Here is a 21547-nt window from a genome sequence, read left to right on the forward strand (position 1 = left end):
TGGTTCATGCGTTGAAATTCTAATTGTCATTATGTACATCTCTTCATGTGGGTAGTAAATATGTAGTGCATTGTTCCCATAAATCTGCTACTATTGCGCGGTTTCATTTTGATAATTAAGGTTACTGTTTCTTTGATATCTCTGAATATGATTGTAAATTAATTTGATATGCATGCTGCTGTGGTTTCTATAATATATGTTATCAAATTTATTTTATTAAAGTGCTACTATTTTGTTTGGAGAACCTGGTGCTAATTTTTCCGAAAAGACCATTTGGTTTTATTATATAAAAGTAAGGCTCATGCTCTAATTTTGGTTAACAAATTAAATATTAGTTTTATGTTGTTTGGTCCTAGTAGTGCTTTCCAGTGTAGTTTAATTTTGTGAGTCTAGGCTTTAATTTCCTTCCATGGTTGTTTCTAATGTTATAATATAATGTTATAATATGGTTTTAAATTCTAGATTTGTAAAACAATTTGCATGATTTTAATTGCAAGAATTATTTACATGTTTATTGTGGATTAAATTCATATATAGCCGTTGCTTATTAAATTTAATTTAAGGTTTTGGAGTTATCAAAATTATGTAACTTGTCTATATTTATGTACATGTTTATTGTGTAAATAAAACTGTAAATTTATTTTATTGGTGTAATAATGTCATATATAATTACCTCATAATTTGAATTTAATTATGTGAAGTTATAAGGTATATGTAACTCTTGCTAATTAAAATTTTTAATTTATAAATTTTAATTTTATAACTTGTCTATATTTATTTACTTGTTTATTATGTAAATTAAATTGTAAATTTAATTTTGGAGTTTTAGTTGTGTAATAATTTCATACATAACTGATAAGTATTAATTTTTAATTTAATTTCTAAAGTTATAGATTAATTTTTGTAACTCATCTAGCATGTTAATTGATTAGTTAATTTTATTATTAATTAGTTTGCTAGATGATTTCAATTAATTTATTATATTTACTTTTTGCCTAGATTATTTGGTTTGGTTTGGCTTTTTTTTTTTTTTTATAGTTCTGCTAACTTTCTCTACATGAATACCTATGCGAAAGAGATTCGAAAAACAAATACAAAACCAAATGAATAGTATTTGGGATGTCAAAACAAAAAGTATAGACGACTAACCTTTGTGATGAACAGGATTTTGGGCTATATAAAATCTTTATGGATCGATTACTCTATTTAATTAAAGCAATTTTTTGCTTGGGTTTAGTTGGTTTTTACCAATTGTGTAAAAGCAAGTTTTATTTGTTTGTATTGTTAGAACACTACAAGAAATTGCATTTTTGGCAACTACTTTTGGCGACGATGCCAATTTTTCATAGCCGAAAGTATATTTTTAGCGACACAGTGATCAATTTCATCGGTAAAAATAGACTTTTAACGACGCAATTTACTACCGTCGCTAAAAAAATCATAACATTCACCAGGCGCCAAAATTATTGGGTGGCGCCAAAATTTCGAAACTTTTAGTGACGAGGGTTATTTTTTGGCAACACGATAAGCATTGCTATTAGTTTGTTTACTTTTGGCAACAATAAGTTTGCGTAGGTGAAGAATTAAATATTTAGTGACGACAAAATTATACGTTGGCAAAAGTTTTGTTAGTGAAACAAGATGGTTTCATGATTTGAGTTTTTATTAGAACTTTCTAAAGGAGTTTAGATTCTCTCAAATTATCTATCTAAATGTGTTTCAAACATATAGTTACTGATATCCGATTTTCTTGATTTTTTTTCATAAATGTTCTAGTCAATAACTTGCAAAAAGTGAATGGTTGGATCGCCGAGATCAATCTCAAAATGAGCCCACAAAACTCAAAGTTGACATAACCGAATTAAGAGAATCGAAACTCTTTGGGATCTTTGAGGTGGTAGTCATGTTTGGTTTGATTTTCTGGAACTTGGTTCAAATTTATTTTTTAAAGACTAAAAATTAGATTTGTGAAAAAATTTAAAAAATCAAAACTACCATACTTATTAATTTTATATAATTTTACAAAGGATACGAAAATATTTAAAAATTCAAAAATATATTTTTTAAAAGAAAATCAACCAAACAGGACCTCAATTTTTTACCCCGCTCCCAAATTCCCTAATGTTTGAATTTTCCTCAAAACCCTATCTCATTTTGGCACCTCTGATGTCGTTTTCCCTCTCTCTCTTTTCATGCTCAACTCTACTGACTTTTTGAGTGCGATTCATCGCTCTCTTTAGTTCTCCCCACCTTTGCGCAACTCATCTCCTTTGTTCTTTCGTCACCACCACCGGTGAGCATGGCTTCTTGTTATCACCAACCTCTCCATAATAATTGGTATGTATATCCTCTTGTTTCTCTTTCTCAGTAAACCTTAACATTTATTTATTTTTTCTGGATTTTTCCTTATATTTGCCCTAGCTCCTTCACAAACACTAATCAGTCTCTTTGCTCTCTCTATCTCTTTCTCACAGTTATACGACTGGTATGAATCTTGAAGGTACTCTCTTGGATTTCTTCTTTCGAATTTTAGTCGCTGTTCTCTAATCAATTTATGGCTTTATCTTTTATTTTTTGAATTTTTCTGTGTATCAGTTTTTATCGATTGATGCAATATGTTCCGTCTTTGTTTTTTCAGATTTCATGTTCAATTTGATGTGTTGTTAAATTATATATTTTTTTTATGTTCAACTGTTTTTTTTGGTTGGATTTCACGGGGGTTCAAGTCTGGATCTGTAGTGATTGAGCTCTATTTTTATTTATCAAAAAAAAAAGAAGAACTAAATTGACATTTAAGAAATTAATTTTTTTTTTTAAATTTAAAGTTTATGTATGATAATGTATATAATAATTGTAAGATTATAAATATTTAGCTATTTGTATATGTGTTGTATATACCTATATACTAACAAGTTTCATGCTTGTGTGTTTATACAATCCACATTTATGTGCATTTTCATATGTGTATATATATGTATGTGCTAAGAAGCATGAATACTTATAAGGTAGTGTGTCCATGTCGGACACATGTTGGACATTGACACTTGTTGGATACTCCGTGATATGTGTTGATCTCTCATTCAATTGTGTCATATTATTATTATTATTTGATTTTTTTTAGATTTGAAATACTTCACTCTTGGGGACAACTAATTTTAAATTTGAACATAGTAACTTAGAATACAATGATAAAAGAAAAACAATATAATTTGTATGAATTAGTGTTATGTTGCATTTATATATATTGTGTATCCCCTACTCGTTGTGTCTTGCTTTATTTAAAAGTTATTGTGTATGTGTCATGTTGTGTGTCTGTTTCCCTTAGAAGAGGTGTGCTTAAGGCAACATTCTTAAAAGGGGTTCAATAGAAAGTAAAGCCACTCAGTTCTGAAACCTCCCAGACCAAAGGAATAACTTAATGGCCGGGTTAAACAGGTTTTGGCAGGTTACATTCTTCTCATGTCGGCCAGGTCAAGGGTAAGGTCGATCGAGCCAAGTGGGTTGGGGTCTGCCAATTATTAATTAATGCCTAAAGGACCAAGTAATTTGCAGTACACCAACATGCACTGATCTGACTGTCACTGTTGAAATATGCAGTTTACTTGCTCCCACCGTTTTCCTGCTAACTTGACTAGGTGAATAATTTTAATTAAATCACAGCTAGTTTTTGTTTGGGATTCTGTGATGCACACTATCGGTCAACTGGTTTTATCTGGACAATATATAAGTTAATGTTGCATGTTATTGTATTGGTGCTGATCTTATAATCACAAAACCTTCCGCCCCTCCCTCTTCTCCTTTTGCAAATTGATAACTTTGAGCAAGCTTATGTAACTTTAAAAGAGTTTTTAGCCTTAACTGGATAAATAGAGATATGGCCTACTTAATTTGACTAATGAAATGGCCTTTGATAGGGCCACTTGGAGAAGAAGAATTCATGTAGCCGACCACATTTGATAGGACTTAAGGCTTGGTTTGGTTTGGTTTGCTGGACCTCTTCTGGATGAAAGCCTAGTAAGGTCAGTAGTTGAAGAGATAAAATGAGTGATCACAACTAGTTCAACTAGAAAAAGAGAAAGGTTAAAAAGAGCCAAAGCAGAAGACTTCGATGCAGAAGAAAGGGAACTGCTGAAGAAGGAAAATGAGTAAGAAGAGGAACTTTCTGACCAAGTATGTTATTGGAGCATATCTACTGGAGACATTTACCCTATACCCTTTGACTGCTTTGTTTGTTATGTAAATACATACTAATGTTATCTGGTTTTACATCATATGTCATTATATGATCTAGGTTGGTGATTGCTTGTGCACTTTGATCAAAACTTTCAAGGCCTATTTCTTGACTTTTTTTGATGAGCTATCGTCGTATTTAACTCCCATGTGGGTAAGTTCTTTTACAAAAAAAATTTATGCTTGTCCTGCCTTTAGCGTGCAAGGAGCCTTTAGATTTAGTGGAGTACATTCTTTTCATGCATATGAATAGAGATGTAACAGTAAACAATTGGTTCTACGTGCATTGTTTTAACAAATGAACTTCGTGACAACTCCGCAATTCTGTTTGATGTGAGAAACCCTGGATTTAATTTTTGTAAATTTGGCGCATAAAACAAGGCCTATTTTATGTGGTGGTTTGCTTTAAAGTTATATTTATTTTCATAAGTGATGTTCCTTCATGTATTCTCATTAAGTGTGTGTGTGTGTGTGTGTGTGTGTGTGTGTGTTGGGGGGGTGGGGGAGGAGCATCTAGACTCGACTTAAATGAGTCACAAAATGTTTTTGAACTTTTCTCGATTAGTTTTTTTCCACCTGGGTTCATTCACAAATTATATGCCCATTGCACTTGCTCCATGTTCATCTTATGCCTCCAGTATTTGTTGGGCAGTTAGAGCAGTATCAAAAAATAAGTAACCTAGAAAACTAGGGGAGTTGCATTTTTGACGTGGAAAGTTCTTAAAAAAGTGATGACCTAGGGAAGCAAGGAAAGAATGATTGTGAGTTTGTCTGTAATTGAATAAGATAGAAAAGTGCCATCGTGCCAAGCATGACTTGATGTCAGTAAATGAACAAGTTGATAATGTGAAAGAGTATGCAATGAAGATGGAAAGTGTTAGCATTTTGTGGAAGAGACAAACTTTATCACTGATTCACTGGTATGTTTCTTAGACTCCAAAATATTACAAGCTAGATGCAAACTTCTGATGTCAAATCGATGTAACCAATCTATGTCTCTAACAATATTTGTCAATCTTTCTTGTTCTTTTGTCCTGAATTTTATTTATGAAATTACATGTCTATACAAATGCAGATTGATAGTACACTTGCATCTATTGTCAAGATTATAGAATAAACTCTACAATTATCAAATCTTGCTCTTGTTGCTTCATATGGAAGAAAAATCTATTCCAGTGCCTGCCACATCAATTACTCGAAATGACATTGTTAGTCCTGCACCTTATGATGCACAAGTAAATGGTTCTAACCTATTTGGGATTTGAGTTGAGCTCTAAAATTAACATTATGTAGATGTGCTTATAAACTTCACATGTTTGTAATTGTCTTCTACAATAACTTCCAATGGTCGATAATGTAGAACCCCAAAAATATAAAGCTATTTTTTATTCAACTGCTCTTATTAGTCTCTTCACCAAGCAACTCCAAATGATGAAGGGAACAAATAACTCAAGATTTTTTAACAGCTCTTTTATCTTTTTTCTATTTCCATTTTTTATGATATGTGTTCTTTCATATATTTGTTGCTGCAAACCCAATTAATATAGTGCATTTTTAGAGGTGGCACTGGACTGCACAATGTTTTAGATTTTTTTTGAAATATCAATTGAAATAGCCGTAGTGAATTCTGCCAACGTAGTTTAAATTTAATACGTTGAAATACAGATAAATTTAATCCCTAATTAGACTGATGTATTTTATTTAACTTGAATAACATGTGTCAACAACCTACAATTAAACAAGTTGGTTTGGTTGTTGTCTTTGGGTGCTGATTTGTGGTGCTTATATAGTAGGTTTAATTTTGTTGGTTTAGGTCTTAAGTATTGTTTGGTGCTTTTAGCTTGACTCTAAAACAAAGGCAGCAGAGTTTAAGGTCTTAAGCATTGTAAAACATAACACCTTAAGCTTGAAAATAGGCGTTTTAAGGACAGAATTGTGAAATAGCCATGGAAATACTTGGGAATCAATAGGAAGGATAAAAGTAACTTGTTGAAAGTCACGAAGTAAGCACATGGCTCTTAGTTTTAAATTTAAGCTCAAATTTGCATTTTTTGAACACTTTAGTCTTGAAAGTAAGCATTTGGAGGAGAAAATCATGCAACAGCCACAAAAATGGTCATGAATCAATATGAAAACCTTAGTGAAGATAAACCAACTTGTACAAACTCATAGAACAATACAAGATTCCCATGTTAAAATTAAGCTCAAACTTACATTTGTTAACCACTTAGACTTAGAAATTGGCATTTAGAGGGAAAAATCAAGAAATTGCCACAAAATGCCTAGAAATCAGTATGAACACCTTAATAAGCATAAAAGTAACTTGTTGTAACTCATGGAACAATCATGAGACTCCCAGCTTTCAAATTAAGCTCAAATGTTTTTTTGAGCATTTATCCTTGAAAATAGGCATTTGAAGGGCAAAATCATAAAATAGCCACAGAAATACCTAAGAATCAGTACGAACAATTTAGTAAGGATTAAAATGTAAAAACTTGTGGAACAATCATAGGATTCCCCATTTTAAAATCAAACTCAAATTTGCATCTTTTTTAACACTTAATATTGAAAATTAGCATCTGGAGGGCAAAATTGTGAATTAGCCATAAAAATACCCAAGAATTGGTTCAAACACTTTAGTAAGGACAAAAGTAACTTATAGAAACTCACAAAACAAGCATGAGAATCCTAGTTTTCATCTTGGCTTATTTAGGGGATGCTCAAGGAACTTGTTCCGTTATTTCTGTTTTTACATTGCACATTTGTTATGCTCCTTGTAATACTGTTTTCCCTCGTTTGTTTTTTCACTACATCTGAAATGTCATTACTTTTTGATGTAAAGTATCATCCTAGAATGAATTTAAATTTCATCATATCTATTCTTATTGTTATTCTTTCTAAAATTCACTCTAATATTTGTAAAGACTCTATTTTTGGTTTTACAATGATTTTTTAAATTAGTATCATCAACTTTTTCCATTGATTGCTAAAAAGACAGTTCTGTTTCATATGCACGGGATGCCCATAAATGCATGTTCTCTTCTAGGTCCTGGTTAGGGTAAAGTTCCTTCATCACTGGCCTTTCCTTGGCTGTTTAAGGTTATGCTTTGTTGAGCCACCATATTTTCAAATGACTATGAAACCTTTATTCACTCATGGGCTTGATGTTACAGAATTTCCAGGGGTTGCTGGATAGCTAGTAAGTTACTTTCATAATTGATGTGCAATAATTACTTGGGATCTCTTTCGCTCTCTGTTTGAATTGTATTTCTATAATTTTTTTTCTCCTTGATTAGGATGAGTTGTTCGCTGTTGTATTTGAGCAAACACTAGTTGAGGTAAAGTTCTCTAGACTTTGCTATTCCATTTGTTTAGAAAGTCTTCTTATCATCTATTTTTTATTTTCTTGGCCAATAATGTATTGTTTTAGTGTTTTCCTTAGTCCACTGGGACAGTTCAGAGATTCTCTTGTTATTTGCTCAGAGACATTAGCAGTAGAGGATTCAATTATGTAGGCTTATGTGGCAGATGCATTTCCTCATAAAGTGTTTTTTATTTGAATCTTCACAATCTTTGCAGCCCAATATGCTGGTTGTTGACCTGGACAAATTCGTTCTGCCACAACCAGGTAATTTTATGAAGAATGGCATTAGCTATTAGCACTACATGCATAATCACAGGAAGTGGGCTTGTTGCTTAACAAATACTTAAATTTCCCAAGGATTATAAATCCACAACTATGTTGATATAATATTTGAAATAGTAGAGGATATTATTTATTATACTTAGTTTGGGGCTAACTACATCTAAAATATTGAGTGTTTTGAACCTTTGGTAAATGTTTCTCATTTTGTTTCCTTTTTTCATATTTGATTTGATTTGATTTTGACAAATTCAGTTTCCCACACTAGAAAGTCCATTAACAAGTAGTTAAAGAATACGGAGCATAAATTGCTCTAGATTTTTTGGAAATTTAGTGGATTATGGTTGAAATGTAGACTATAACTCTTTAGAATGTGATGATATCATCTTGTTGTTTGCATGGAATAAATTTGGTTTCAAAAAGACTTGCTGATAACTACTTATATGTTTTGGAGAGGAAAATGCATGACATTTAGATTATGAAAAGTAGTTTACTTCATATGTCCATGCTAAAAGAATATCTCTGTTTTTTAGGAGGGCTATATATTAACTAATTGGTTTTTTCTTTTGGTTCAGATAATGTGGTGTATTCATTTGACCTTCAAACATTTTTAGGGGGATGTTCAATTCTCAAAATATGACTTTTTTTTTGGAAGGGTGTGGCTTGGCCCAATAGTAGTATGCTGTTAGTGCCCCCAGTGGTACGGGTTCAAGTCACAAAAATAGCCTCTCCAAAAATGGGGGTAAGGTTGGTATATCTTATCATTCATATGCCTCGCTTTGGCAGAAGTCTCATGCACTGGGTTGCTTTTTCTTTTTCTTTTTTGTTGTTGTTGTTTTGGCTACTAGATTTTAACTACAGTAAATAAGCTTTCTTATTAAGTGATTTGTTAAGCTGCTAGAGAAAAAAAACTTATTAGTGAAACATACGATTGCCATATGATTCAGAAAATGATAGATCTTGGTATTCTTCTTCTTCTTCTTCTCTCTCTCTCTCTCTCTCTCTCTCTTTTGGGGTTAGATGAGCATAGTTCATAGTTTCTTTTGCTATTGCAACAAATTACTTTATTTGTGCAAGTTTCTCTGAAATTTGAGCGTTCTGGTGTTGTTGTAGCTTAGTACATGAGTTTGATAATTATATGCTGTCATTTCTTCCTTTTCTAGATGCTTGAGGGTTTTCTAATCTTTAAATTATATGGATTTCATATGTTAGAAAACCCGTCATGTATGTATGAGGAGGAGACAATTGTTGCTTATGCCTTGGTGGAAGTTATTGATGCAGCTGACCTCAAGCATTCAGATTTAAATGCTTGGTTTATGCTACAATATTTACCTTTTTAAACCATCGAAAATATTCCAAGTATATGCATAATAACTGGAAGTCTGGAATTGTTTTTTAGGATTGGCTGATCCATATATAAAACTTGGTCCTTACGGATTGAGGACTGACAGATAGTGAACCAACATTTAGACAGACAGTAATTGTCGTCTCCAAATTTGATAATCGGCTCAAGGTACAAATGCATCACTTTTCTTTAGTGGCTTTTGTATTGTATGTTCTTTAATGGGGAGATATGAATTACAATGCAATGCCAAATGCTATTTTTCACTACATTACAAAAAAAGGCTGGGATACACACATTTAATGACCGATGTTTTGAGATACATAGCATTGCGATTGGTCTTTTTAAAATTTTACAGCATTTTTCATCATTATTTCGACAATAGTAAACATGTACCAGATTTGAAATAAAGATTTCTTAAGAAGGTATTCATTCCCTTGAAATGGTAAAGCATGTATGACGCTCTAGGGTTGCAAGTGAACACCTTGTACTTGTTGTTCAATGCTTTCATTTAAAAAATATTTGACAGTATATGATCCATTGTTTACTACTTTCATTCAAAAAATATATGATCCAGAGTTTCTTAGAAATTTCTACTGTGTTAATGAAGGAAAGTAGATTTGTGCATACAACTTAGTGCTCACATGTGAAAATTAAACAAGTAAAGGCATGATGAATCTTAAAAAAAAAAATTAATTATTTTCTTTTACAAGTTGCAAAAGAAAATTATTTTGAGAAAGTAGTTTAGATCTTATTTGTGGCCTCTGGCATAAATAATTTGTTACCACTTTACTAGTATATCATGTGCTAGTGTTTTTGTTTGTTTGTTTGTTTGTTTGTTTTTTTTTTTAAAAAAAAATTTTGGGGCTGTTTGGTCCAAAAGATCCATGTCCTTCTGTTTATATTTGCAAGACTTGTATTTGTTTTCATTCAGGTCTGTAGGCAAGGCCCAGATGAATGAGCATGTCTTCAAGAAGTCATTTTGTCTTCACTCTTCGAATATCTGGTATTAATGAGGTATGAATACTAATAAGGACTGTCACATTTTCAAGCGTGTTAGCACTGATTCTCTCCATCTTTCTCTCTTTCTTGTTTACCACACACACACACACACACTTGCACAAATATGCCAGTCAATGATTAACTGTTTTTCTTCTCTCATTTTTCAGAGCACTGAACAAGTACAAGGTGCCCTAAATCTTATGGACCTTGCTGGTAGTGAGCGTCTCTCTAAAAGTGGATCTACTAGTGACCGATGCTTGCCAATGTTTGTTGGGTGGCTTCTGCTGCAATGTTGCTGTGAGGCAGTTACTACTAGATACTGGTCTGCTACAAATTTGGGTTGTTGTAAGTTTGTGGGTGATTGTCGTGCTGTTTTGCCTGTCTTTGTTAGTTTCATGTTTTCATTTTGTTATCTGTTATTTCTACTATGGGTACACAATTTGGATGTATTTGGGTATTTTAGTGAGTTTACCCTTTTAGGTTTTATACAATGCTTCTTAAAGCAGTATCAGCAATATTTTTTTGCCTGCACATCAACTTTAGGTGATTTCAAATCAATGTTATTAGTTTGTAATAGTGGTGCCTGAGGGATGTCTCTTGTAAATCTGTAAGTCTTATAAAAAAATATAAATGATTTTCAGTTATTTTAGCCGTTGCAAATTTGTCGTTGCTAAAAAGTAAAGCTTTCTCAACAAATAACATGTCGGTAAATATGTCGCCAAAAGTTTATTTTTGCCCACTCATATTGTGTTGCTATAAGTGTATTTTTTGCCAATGCCAATTTATCATTTCCAAAAGTAAAACTTTATCGACAAATAAGTCGTCAGCAAATGGCAATATTTACCGACATAAATGTGTCGTCCAAAGTTTACTTTTGCCTACTTATATTGTGTTGCTAGAAGTGTATTTTTTGCCAATGCCAATTTGTCGTTGCCAAAAGTAAAGTTTTATCGACAAACAAATCATCGGCAAATAGCAACATTTACCGACGTAAATGTGTCGCCAAAAGTTTACTTTTGCCGACGCATATTTTGTTACTAAAAGTATATTTTTCACCCATGCAAATTTGTGTAGGGAAAAGTGCCACACAATCATCATATTTGAACTATTTTTACCGACGCAAGGTAAATTGCCTACAATGGATGAAGGCTTTTATCGATGACTATGTTTGTTGCTAAAGGCATTACTTTTACCAATGCAATGATAAGTTCGTTGACAAAAACTTTTGCTGACTCATTTTTACCTATGGGTTGCCAATGTAGCTTTATGTGTCGACGAAACTTTTTGCCGACGAGTTTTTCCTTTTAGCAACATATTTTGTTGCGTTGCGAAAAATGCAATTTCTTGTAGTGAAGCATTTTATTTTCTTAATCATTGTTGTAGCAATTTTTTTTTTACATCGTTTGTAATTCGATTAGCAATTGTTAAATTGCTTGTAAGTTTTGGAACTTGGTTTGGTTTTCTGTAATAGAAACCAAAGTGTTTAGCCTTGGCCAAAGAGTAGTTCTTATTTGTTCAGAAATGACAACTAAGGCGGATTTGGTTTCAAACCTTTGGAGTTTGAGGAAGCCATTGGGTTTAATCATTTTATTCCCAAAGTGTTAGAAAACCAAGTTTGGAGAAAGTCTTTGGTTACAATCTGATTATTTCCAAAGTGTTTTGGTTTTGAGAAAAGAAACCAATTTTAGCATTAGCTAAAATATTTCTGATTTTTATTCAGAAATAATGGGCTCAGTTTCGGGAGTACCGGTTAACTTTTATGAGTGGTGTAATTCTGGTAGCAAATTTTATTTGCTTGGGAATTGGTTTGTTTTAACCTGGTTTATCCCCTGGAAAACTTAATTCTAAAATTGTTTTCCATGGATTAGGAGCCAACATACTCTTGAAAGTTTTGTCCAAAGGTTAACTGGATTTTAAGTGGGTCCGATGTAACCCCTCCAGTCTTCCTGAAAACTTTCCTGATCATGTTCGATTCTAGGGTAAGTGATGAGATTAGTTTTGAATTAAATTTTAGACTTTGAAATTTTCTAGTGTTAAGTTTAGTTTCTGAAAAAACAGAATAGTGAAATTTTGTTGTGATTTTTTAGAAATGGCTTTAAGAGGTGACAATAGAAAATGTTGTTCCACCTGACAACCTTAAGCCTTACAAGGTTCTTAAAAGAAGATCTAGAGAGATCAAGTGTGATTAGAGGAAATCATAAGATTGCATGTTAATATCTTTGAATGAATCAGAGGCAATTAGTATGTTATTCTTGTGTCAATTATAGCACATATGATTGCTATGTGACTTTGCTTAAACAACCCGTTAGGGTGGGTGAATATATTTTTTTTGAATTTTTTAAATTCTAAATATATTCTTAAATTGGTGGCTCCTAGTGAGTACAAGATCACTAATCATAGAGATAGAAAACTGGTGGTTCCTAGGAGGTGTTAGACCATTGGCTACACAGTTATGAGATTGTGGTTCCTAGTAGTGAACAGATTATTGATCACATGTCAAGACATAGTTGTTCCTAGTGGTGGAGAGGTTACTGATCATATGTCAAGACACGATGATTCCGAGTAATGAAAAAGTCTATTGGTCCTATGTCAGGACGTTGTGATTCCAAGTAGTAAAGTGACTACTGATCAAAGGTTAAGACATCATGATTCCTAGTAGTAGAAAGTCTACTGACCACATGCTGAAAAATTAGTGATTCCTAGTGATAAAACTACTAGCCATGTTATGAAGTTCCAAATAGTAGACTATTAAACACTGGATTTGTGTTTTCTAATAGTAAGGCTTCAGAGTGATAGGTTGGACCAAATATGTTTGGGTGCCTAATTCGGTTGATGACATTCTGAGAATGTATTTACTGTGATATGATTTTGAGAGTTTCATAATCATTGTGACACAAGGAATTATTTAAAGACCCTGTATAAATTTTTGGGAAAGGCCAAAAGGCTTTGTATAATTTCTACAAATGTGGGCGTGTCATGCAAAAAGATAGGAATACCTAAACCCAAGAGGGTTAGGATAAGTCTAAAAATCCGTTGACTTTGTATTCATCGGTTATGCACAATATAGCAGTGCATATCGATATCTTGTGGTTAAGTCTGCTATTCCAGATATACACAAGAATACTATCATGGAATCAAGAATTGTATCTTTCTTTGAAAATGTATTTTCTTGCCGTCTCCAAGAAGGGATTCCGAGTTCCATGAAAGATGTTGAAGGTGACAATGATCATATAGCCGATCAACTAGATGATCACTTAGATGATCAAGTTGATAATCAAGATAAGGATGTAGATGAGCCAAGAAGGAGTAAGAGGGCTAGGACAACAAAGTCCTTTGGTCTGGACTTCTTGACTTATATGTTAGAGGGAAAACCTTGAACTTTCTATGAAGCTGTGGCTTCACCTGAAAGTCCTTTGTGGAAAGATGCAATTAAGAGTGAGATTGACCCCATCTTACAGAACCATACTTGGGAGTTGGTTGATCTACCCTCAAGTAGTAAGGCCTTAGGGAGTAAGTGGATCTTTAGAAGAAAGATGAAAGCTGATGGGTCAATTGATAAGTATAAAGCTAGAATAGTTATCAAATGATACAAGCAGCAAGAAGGCTTGGATTACTTTGATACGTATTCACTTGTGATAAGGATTATATCCATTCGCATGGTGATTGCGATAATAGCTTTACGTGGTTTGGAGATACATCAGATGGATATAAAGACAGCTTTCTTAAATGGAGATTTGAATGAAAAAATCTACATGGAGCAACCCGAGGGGTTCTCAGCTCTAGGATAAAATAAGAAAGTCTGTAACCTTGTCAAATCATTGTATGGTTTGAAGCAAGCTCCCAAGCAATGGCATGAGAAGTTTGACAACGCTATGTTCAAAATCAATGAGTGTAACAAATGCGTATATGTCAAAGACACTGACAGAGGTTATGTCATTTTGTGTCCATATGTTGATGACATATTCATTGTTGGTAGTAATGATGAGATGATTAGAGCTACCAAGAGATTGTTAAACTCTAAGTTTGACATGAAAGATATGGGCCTTGCAGATATAATTCTGGGTGTTAAGATTACCAGAACATCTGATGGTATTGTACTTTTTTAATCTCACTATGTTGAAAAGATACTTGAAAAATTTGGTAAATCAGATACAAGTGTGTCTAGGACACCGGTAGACATGAGTCTACATTTGACCAAGAATAATGGTGAGAATGTCTCTCAGCTAGAATATTCTCAAGTCATTAGAAGTTTGATGTATCTAATGAATTATACAAGACTGAATATAGCCTACTCTGTTAGCAGGTTTAGTAGATACACAAGTAATCCGATTGCTACTCATTGGAGGGGCATTATGCGGGTGTTAGGTTATCTACGTTACACCTAGGGTTATGGGCTGCATTATACCAGATATCCAGCGGTACTAGAAGGGTATAGTGATGCTAATTGGATATATGGTATAAAAGACTCCAAATCCACTAGTGGTTATGTGTTTACCCTTGGAGGGACAACCATGTCTTGGAAATCTTCCAAGTAAACATGTATATCGAGATCAACGATGGAATCTGAGTTTATTGATTTGGATAAAGCAACTAAAGAAGTTGAATGGCTTTGCCAGTTCGTTGAGGATATTCCTCATTGGTAGAGACCTGTGCCAGCAATCTGTATTCATTGTGATAGCCAATCGACGATTGGACGGGCACAAAGTAATATGTATAATGAAAAGTCTAGACATATTCGTCGTAGACATAATTCCATACGGCAACTACTCTTGTACAGAGTTGTCACTTTAGACTATGTAAAGTCTCAGGACAACATTGCGGATCCGCTAACCAAAGGGTTAAATCGAGTGTTAGTAGAGAAGTCGTTAGAAGGAATGGGGTGAAGGAATGGGGTTAAGGCCTTTAGTGTAAGGTGTTACCAAAATGGAAACCCAACCTAGTTGACTAGAGATCCCAAGATCTAGGTTTAATGGGACAACCTAATTGCGCGTAACAGTGGTATGTCATTGAGGAGATTAAACCTCCAGCCATTCATTTTATTAGTGATACCTGCAAATGTAGAGGTTAAGTTAAGTTGAGTATAGAAGGATACTCAAGTAGAGTCACCTATGTGAGTGTGAAATGGGGCCGCTTCTATAAGAATTAACAAGGCCTAATTTTTTAAATAATTTGTTTTAAGCTTGTTGTATAAATTGTGTGATAATGTGAACAAATAGATTCATACTCGTTAATTGAAATTTCAGAACCAACAAACCAAGCTGAAAATTACAATACATAATAAAATAAAATAGCAAAGAAAAACAAACCGAAGCCTGCACTAGACAGTGGCCTTAAAACAGATTTGCCACCTCACCGATTGGGTGCTGAAGGTTGTTCTACATTTATCTCCTAGGATACGACGATTAGACCAGCTACAGCAATGCACCGACTGAGTAGCTTCGGCGAACAGAACTTTGCAGTATTCTCTCACAAGAAGAATATAATATACAAACTAGAGGAAAACTTTTGAAGACAAGAAGAACAAATATTCTTGGTCCAAAGAATGAAGGGAAAAGGGTCTCATTTTTATATACATGGAGGGAGAGAGGAAAAAGCTCCAGTAATTAGAGCCCCTCACAAATTGAGAAATTAATTTTGCATTAATTTGCAAAATTGATGGAATAAATCCATCATGAATGGAGGAGTTACCAACTCTATTATACACATAGGTTTTGTGTATACATTCCTACAGCCCATACATCTGGCTTGGCCTAAAAAGATTAAGATGTGTGGGACAAGCTCAACCCCCACACTCTATCCATTCCAGCAAGCACAAGTCCAAGTCCCAAGATCCAAGACCCATGGATCATGAACCCGACTTGGTCTTGTTCGGGCATGCGGCCCGCACATGTGGCAATTTTTGCATAACCAACTTAGACCATAGTCTTGGCCTAAGTCTATCCTTGAAGCATTCATAACTCCTTTCCTTCGAAAAATTTGGATGCCCTAAAGGGCTTACGCCCTTATACAAAAAATGGGATCTAAATACCCATCAATGCTCTCCTTTACAATCAATGTGGGATACAAAGTTTTACACATTTCCCAACATCTCTTTCATGAGGCCAACTTAATGAGTCAATTTCTCATTCAAACCTTAATGGTTTTTGGTCATTCTTTTTGTGGTGTAAAGATTTCATTACAAAGAATCTAAACCCACATTACTCCACCTCAATTGAGGATTGACACCCACTTTAATATTACATTAAAGTCACCAAAAAATCATTATTTTTCCAACAAAATGAATCTGAACAATAAGAAGAAAAAAAAATGTACTCCATATGTAATAGAGAGAAAGGGAAATTGAGAGAGAAGACATTGTGCTCCAAAACTTAGATAGAATAGAACTTAGATAGATTGAGAGAGAAATCACCATCAAAACCTTACACCTGTTCACAAAATCAAAGGCTTTCAAATCAAAGAAAGATTTCGACAGAATAAGAATAATATATGTAGATGAAGTTTACAGACAATGTCTATAAATGAGATTTAGACAGAATACGAATATATACTAGAGACACAATCGAAACCCAACTATAAATGAACTTTAGATTTGGGGTTTTCAAATCAAAGAGAGATTTAGATAGAATAGAAATAAATTTGAGCTTTGGCAGGATATTCTTTGACGAATTCGACTGAAGGGGCTCTTTACTCACAAACCCATAGTGGAGACACGGAGAGAGCGATGGTTTGTAAGGAAAATGTCAAGAGAGAGATGTGAGTGGGGGGTTAGGGTGCTTGAAATTTGATAAGAGAAGGGTCAGACAGAATAGAGAATGAAAGAAAATATAAAATATAAAAAAATAAATTATAAAACAAAAGAAACCAAAGAAAACGTAGGTGTAATCTCAATCGTTGATTTCTAGTACAATATTTATCAGCCCTTCATCTAAGTATGCCAGCTTGGACACATGTCCCATCCCAATTCAAAAACACCCTTTTCTTGTTATATATATATATATATATATGATGGACAAACCTCACAAATCAAAACTCTCTCTCTCTTTCTCTCTCTTTCTTTCTCTCTTTCTCTCTCTTTCTCTCTCTCCTTTACCTATCTGTTGATGGTATCGCCACCGCCTTCATTAGTCACTGCCAGACAAATCGTCTCCATCGTAAGTAGAGAGAGAAAGAGTGTAAATCTCAAATTAGTGTCTGTTGCTGTCCCGTCACCGTCTCCGTCTCCGTCACATATTATCTCCATCACTATCTCCATTGTTGATGCAAGAATCGATTCTTCATTTTATTCACAACTTCAGGTAGATCGAAGACGGGAGACCAAATGGACCGATCTATAGTGACTCTCGTTGCCGATCTCCTCTGCCACCATCTCCGTCGTCAAAGAAAGCATAGCCGGACATCAGAGGAGATCGGTGACGAGATACATACATTCTGTATATATATGTATCTATGTGAACAAACAGAATGTATATAGGTATATAGGTATATATCGACGAGAATGTATATCTGTCTATGTATATATATATATATGTGTGTGTGTGTGTGTGTGTTAGTATTTGTTGTCCAATTGTATTTAAACTTATATAACTCATACATACATATATGTATGTACATCTATAAGTGTGAGTATATATGTATATCTTGAGTGTATATTTATATATGTGAGTGTATGTATGTATATCTATGAGGGTGTGCATGTATGAGATAGATCTAGAAAAAAAATTGATGTTGATGATGATGATTGCAACAAATAAACAAAAATGTTGACATAGATTTTCAATAGATAGATAGAATTTAGGGGGAAAAAGTGAGTAGATAGTCAAAAATTTTGAACAGATAGTTATAAAATTGAACGCATAGATAGAATGTAGGGGAAAAAATTAAATAGATAGATATAAAATTGAACAAATAAATAGAATTTAAGGAAAGAATTGAACCAATAGATAGAATATAAAATTTATATACATAAAAATATTGAATAGATAAAAAATTAGATTGGTAAAATTTGGACAATTAAAAAATTTGTATAGATAAAATTTGGATAAATAGAAAATTTACACAGAAAAAATTTGAACAGATAGACAAAAAAATTTGAACAGATAGAAAATAATTTGAACAGATAGTTAAAAAATTCAACAGATAAATTAAGAGATAAAATTGAAAACAAAATTTCATTTAAAACAAGTAAAAGGATCTCTCACAAAACTATCTCACAAATGGTGGACCTCTCACAAATAAAAATAATAATACACTAGACCTAATACCTTAGTCACTCTCTAAATTAAATTTATTACTAATTTTTCTATAAAATTATATAAAATATATTTATATTTTATTCACAATTTATTTATTGTTATTATTTTCTTTCCTTTTTCAAATTCTTTCTTAAATTCCCAACCACGCATAGCCCTAATCGATCATAGTTCAATTAGCATAGTTAGATTACTTGGTGTTTTACTCCCTTGATAATTACAAGGGCTGGTTTTATTCTTTGTTGCCATGTGGTAATATAACTATTTGAGATTTAACTAATCATCATATTTATAAAGCCATAGGTACTGTTATATTCCCATGAACATGCTATTAAAAAACTGAGCATGCTCTATGTGTAACTAAAATTGTTAATATAAAATCATCGGGAGTCGATGAAAGTAAAAATATATCAATTTTATGTTGAGTGGTATCTAGCAATTTATTTTTACTTGTTAATTTTTTCAATAATTAATAAGTAAATGTAAGTATATTTATGAAATATAACACTTGTTTTTTTATGAATCAAAATTATGCGACAATGATTTGCACCAAGTTGTATACTTTGGCCCCTCTTAACAATTAGGTTAAAAATCAGTTTATTGATCTTTTAATTTTTTTTTAAATCACATCATCGCTCTATTTTTTCACGTTTAAAAAAAATAAAAAAAAATAAGAAAATTGACTTTTAACCTACTTTCAAAAATAGGCCTTTATATAATAATAAATAAATAAATAAAAGATAAATTACATCCAACTTTACTGAGATTATTGATATTTGAAGAGATTTCTATTGAGATTTTTTTTAATTATCTTGATTTTTTATATAGGTGTTGTAGACAAACAAACTTACTCACGTATTGTCGTTTAAAGATTTTTACTTTTGAATTTTTAAGATTTTATTTACATACCTAATCTCACATACTCCTAACTACACGTAATCCTAGTCCCTCTAATATATCATTTGTATTACCACACTGTTTCAAATCTCACCCATATCAATTAGTTGCAATCAAATACTTGTTACACATTAGATGATATTAATGTTGAAAAGGGAAAAAACGGAGGCAACGAACGTCATCTCCTTTTCTGACAAAGACTTAACAAGGTTACAAAGCCCTCACAACGACGCACTAGTGGTTACTCTACTCGTCAAGAACTTCAGCATCAAACGGATCCTAATTGACCAAGGGAGCTCCTGCGAGATAATGTACTATGAGATCTTCAAGCAACTAAAATTGGAGGACAAAGACTTCGCATCCGCAACATCTCCCTTAGTCGGCTTCAACTCAATGCCAGAATGGCCGGTAGGCAAGATAATTCTACCAGTCAGGGCAGGAACGATGACGAAACAGGTGAAATTTTGGGTATTGAAAGTCCCTTCCACTTGCAACATAATCTTGGGAAAAGCATGGTTGCACGCCATGCGAGCAGTGGCATCGACCTACCATCAGGTGTTACGATTCCCCAACGAAATCGGAATGATTAAAGAAATCTTAGGGGACCAAATCATTTCGAAATAGTGCTTCGTTATAGTAAATGGTAGCCGGGCTACAAAAGGGTTTGTACAAATAGTAGAAGAGCCAGAAAGTAATGAGTTATTCGTAGACGTCGGTAACGCAGCTGAACAGAAGGCAGTGGAAGACTTGGTAGTGGTGAGGATAGATGAAAAGAACCCAGAGAAGTTCTTTTGCTCTGCTCGTCTCTTCTCAGCACCGAGAGAATAGAGATCATGGAATTTTTGACCTCTAACATCGAAGTGTTCGCCTGGACGCTGTATGACATGCCTGGCATTGACCCCAACTTCATCTGCCATCAACTTAATGTCCACTCAACCGCCAGACCAATTATACAGCGAACTTGCCGATTGGCACTCCACTACACAGAAATAGTAGCAGAAGAAGTGGGAAATCTGCTAGAAGCAGGGGCAATTAGAGAAGTACACTATCCTAGGTGGATTTCTAACACTGTAGTGGTGCCAAAAAAGAACGGCAAATGGCGCGTTTGCGTGGACTATAAAACAATTAACAAAGCGTGCCCGAAAGATAGCTTTCCCCTACCACGAATAGACTAACTGGTGGACCTAACAACAGGGCATAACCGACTTAGCTTTCTTGATACGTATCGCGGTTACCATCAGATCATTACATATGAACCGAATCAGGAGGTCACGTCGTTTACAACACCGAGAGGACTATATTGCTACAAGGTCATGCCCTTTGGCCTAAAAAATGCAAGGACAACATTCCAACGGATGATCACCAAAATGTTTGAACCATTGTTAGGCAGGACAATGGAGGCTTACATAGACGATATGATGGTCAAAAGCAGAGATGAAAGGGACCATCTCAAGGACCTAGATGAGATGTTTCAAATTTTGAAGTCCCACAAGTTGACACTCAACGCATCTAAATGCGCATTTGGTGTGGGATCAGGCAAATTCTTGGGCTTTTTAGTGACCAATCGAGGTATAGAAGTTGATTCTTTTCAAATCAAAGCCATCCAAGATCTTGAGAGGCTCAACACAGTCAAGGAGGTGTAGCATCTCACTAGCTTAGCAGCCGCACTAAACCGATTCATAAGTCGGTCGTCAGACAGGTGTCGACCGTTCTTCCAAGCATTGAAGGCCAAGTTTGAGTGAGATGATGAGTGCGACCGTGCCCTGGAAAGCTTAAAAGACTACATGACCTCTCCTCCGTTGTTAGTGACCCCAGTACCAGGAGAGGAGCTCCATTTGTACTTAGCAGTTTTCCAACATGCAGTTAGCGTAGTGTTGGTAAGAGCTGAAGGAATACAACACCTACCTATCTTTTATGTGAGCAAGACATTGTTGGGCGCTGAAACAAGGTACCTGCCGTTGGAAAAGCTGGCCTTAGCTTTGATGATGGTGTCAAGAAAGTTGCTGCACTACTTCCATGCCCACACCGTGATTGTCTTAATGGCCTTTCCCTTAAAAGCCTTGTTTGAGAGGGCGAATTTTGAAGTGGGCAGTGGAGTTGGGTAGTTCGACAGTAAGTTTTAACCAAGAACCGCGATAAAGACTCAAGCTTTAGCAGACTTCGTGGCTGAGTTTGCACTAGGCA

At 34.0% G+C, this 21547-nt stretch overlaps 1 long non-coding RNA gene across 11 annotated transcripts; it reads left to right on the forward strand.

The window, feature by feature from the left end:
* Positions 1–2137: 2137 nt before the first annotated feature.
* LOC114277645 (uncharacterized) lies at positions 2138–10861 on the forward strand. 11 transcript variants are annotated; one of them, XR_014333810.1, is made up of 11 exons: positions 2142–2337; positions 2475–2500; positions 3915–4170; positions 4292–4384; positions 7277–7429; positions 7527–7568; positions 7810–7858; positions 8449–8615; positions 9273–9386; positions 10150–10232; positions 10385–10861. It is a non-coding gene; the product is annotated as an uncharacterized LOC114277645 (long non-coding RNA). The 11 variants fall into 11 exon arrangements; XR_014333805.1 differs by adding an exon at positions 3436–3635 and having other exon boundaries at positions 2138–2337; positions 3915–7429; XR_014333808.1 differs by having other exon boundaries at positions 2138–2337; positions 3915–5150.
* Positions 10862–21547: the final 10686 nt, after the last annotated feature.

This window comes from Camellia sinensis, chromosome 6, assembly GCF_055761805.1.
Source record: "Camellia sinensis isolate YWXY chromosome 6, ASM5576180v1, whole genome shotgun sequence".
In the NCBI taxonomy this organism is placed as follows: Eukaryota; Viridiplantae; Streptophyta; class Magnoliopsida; order Ericales; family Theaceae; genus Camellia; species Camellia sinensis.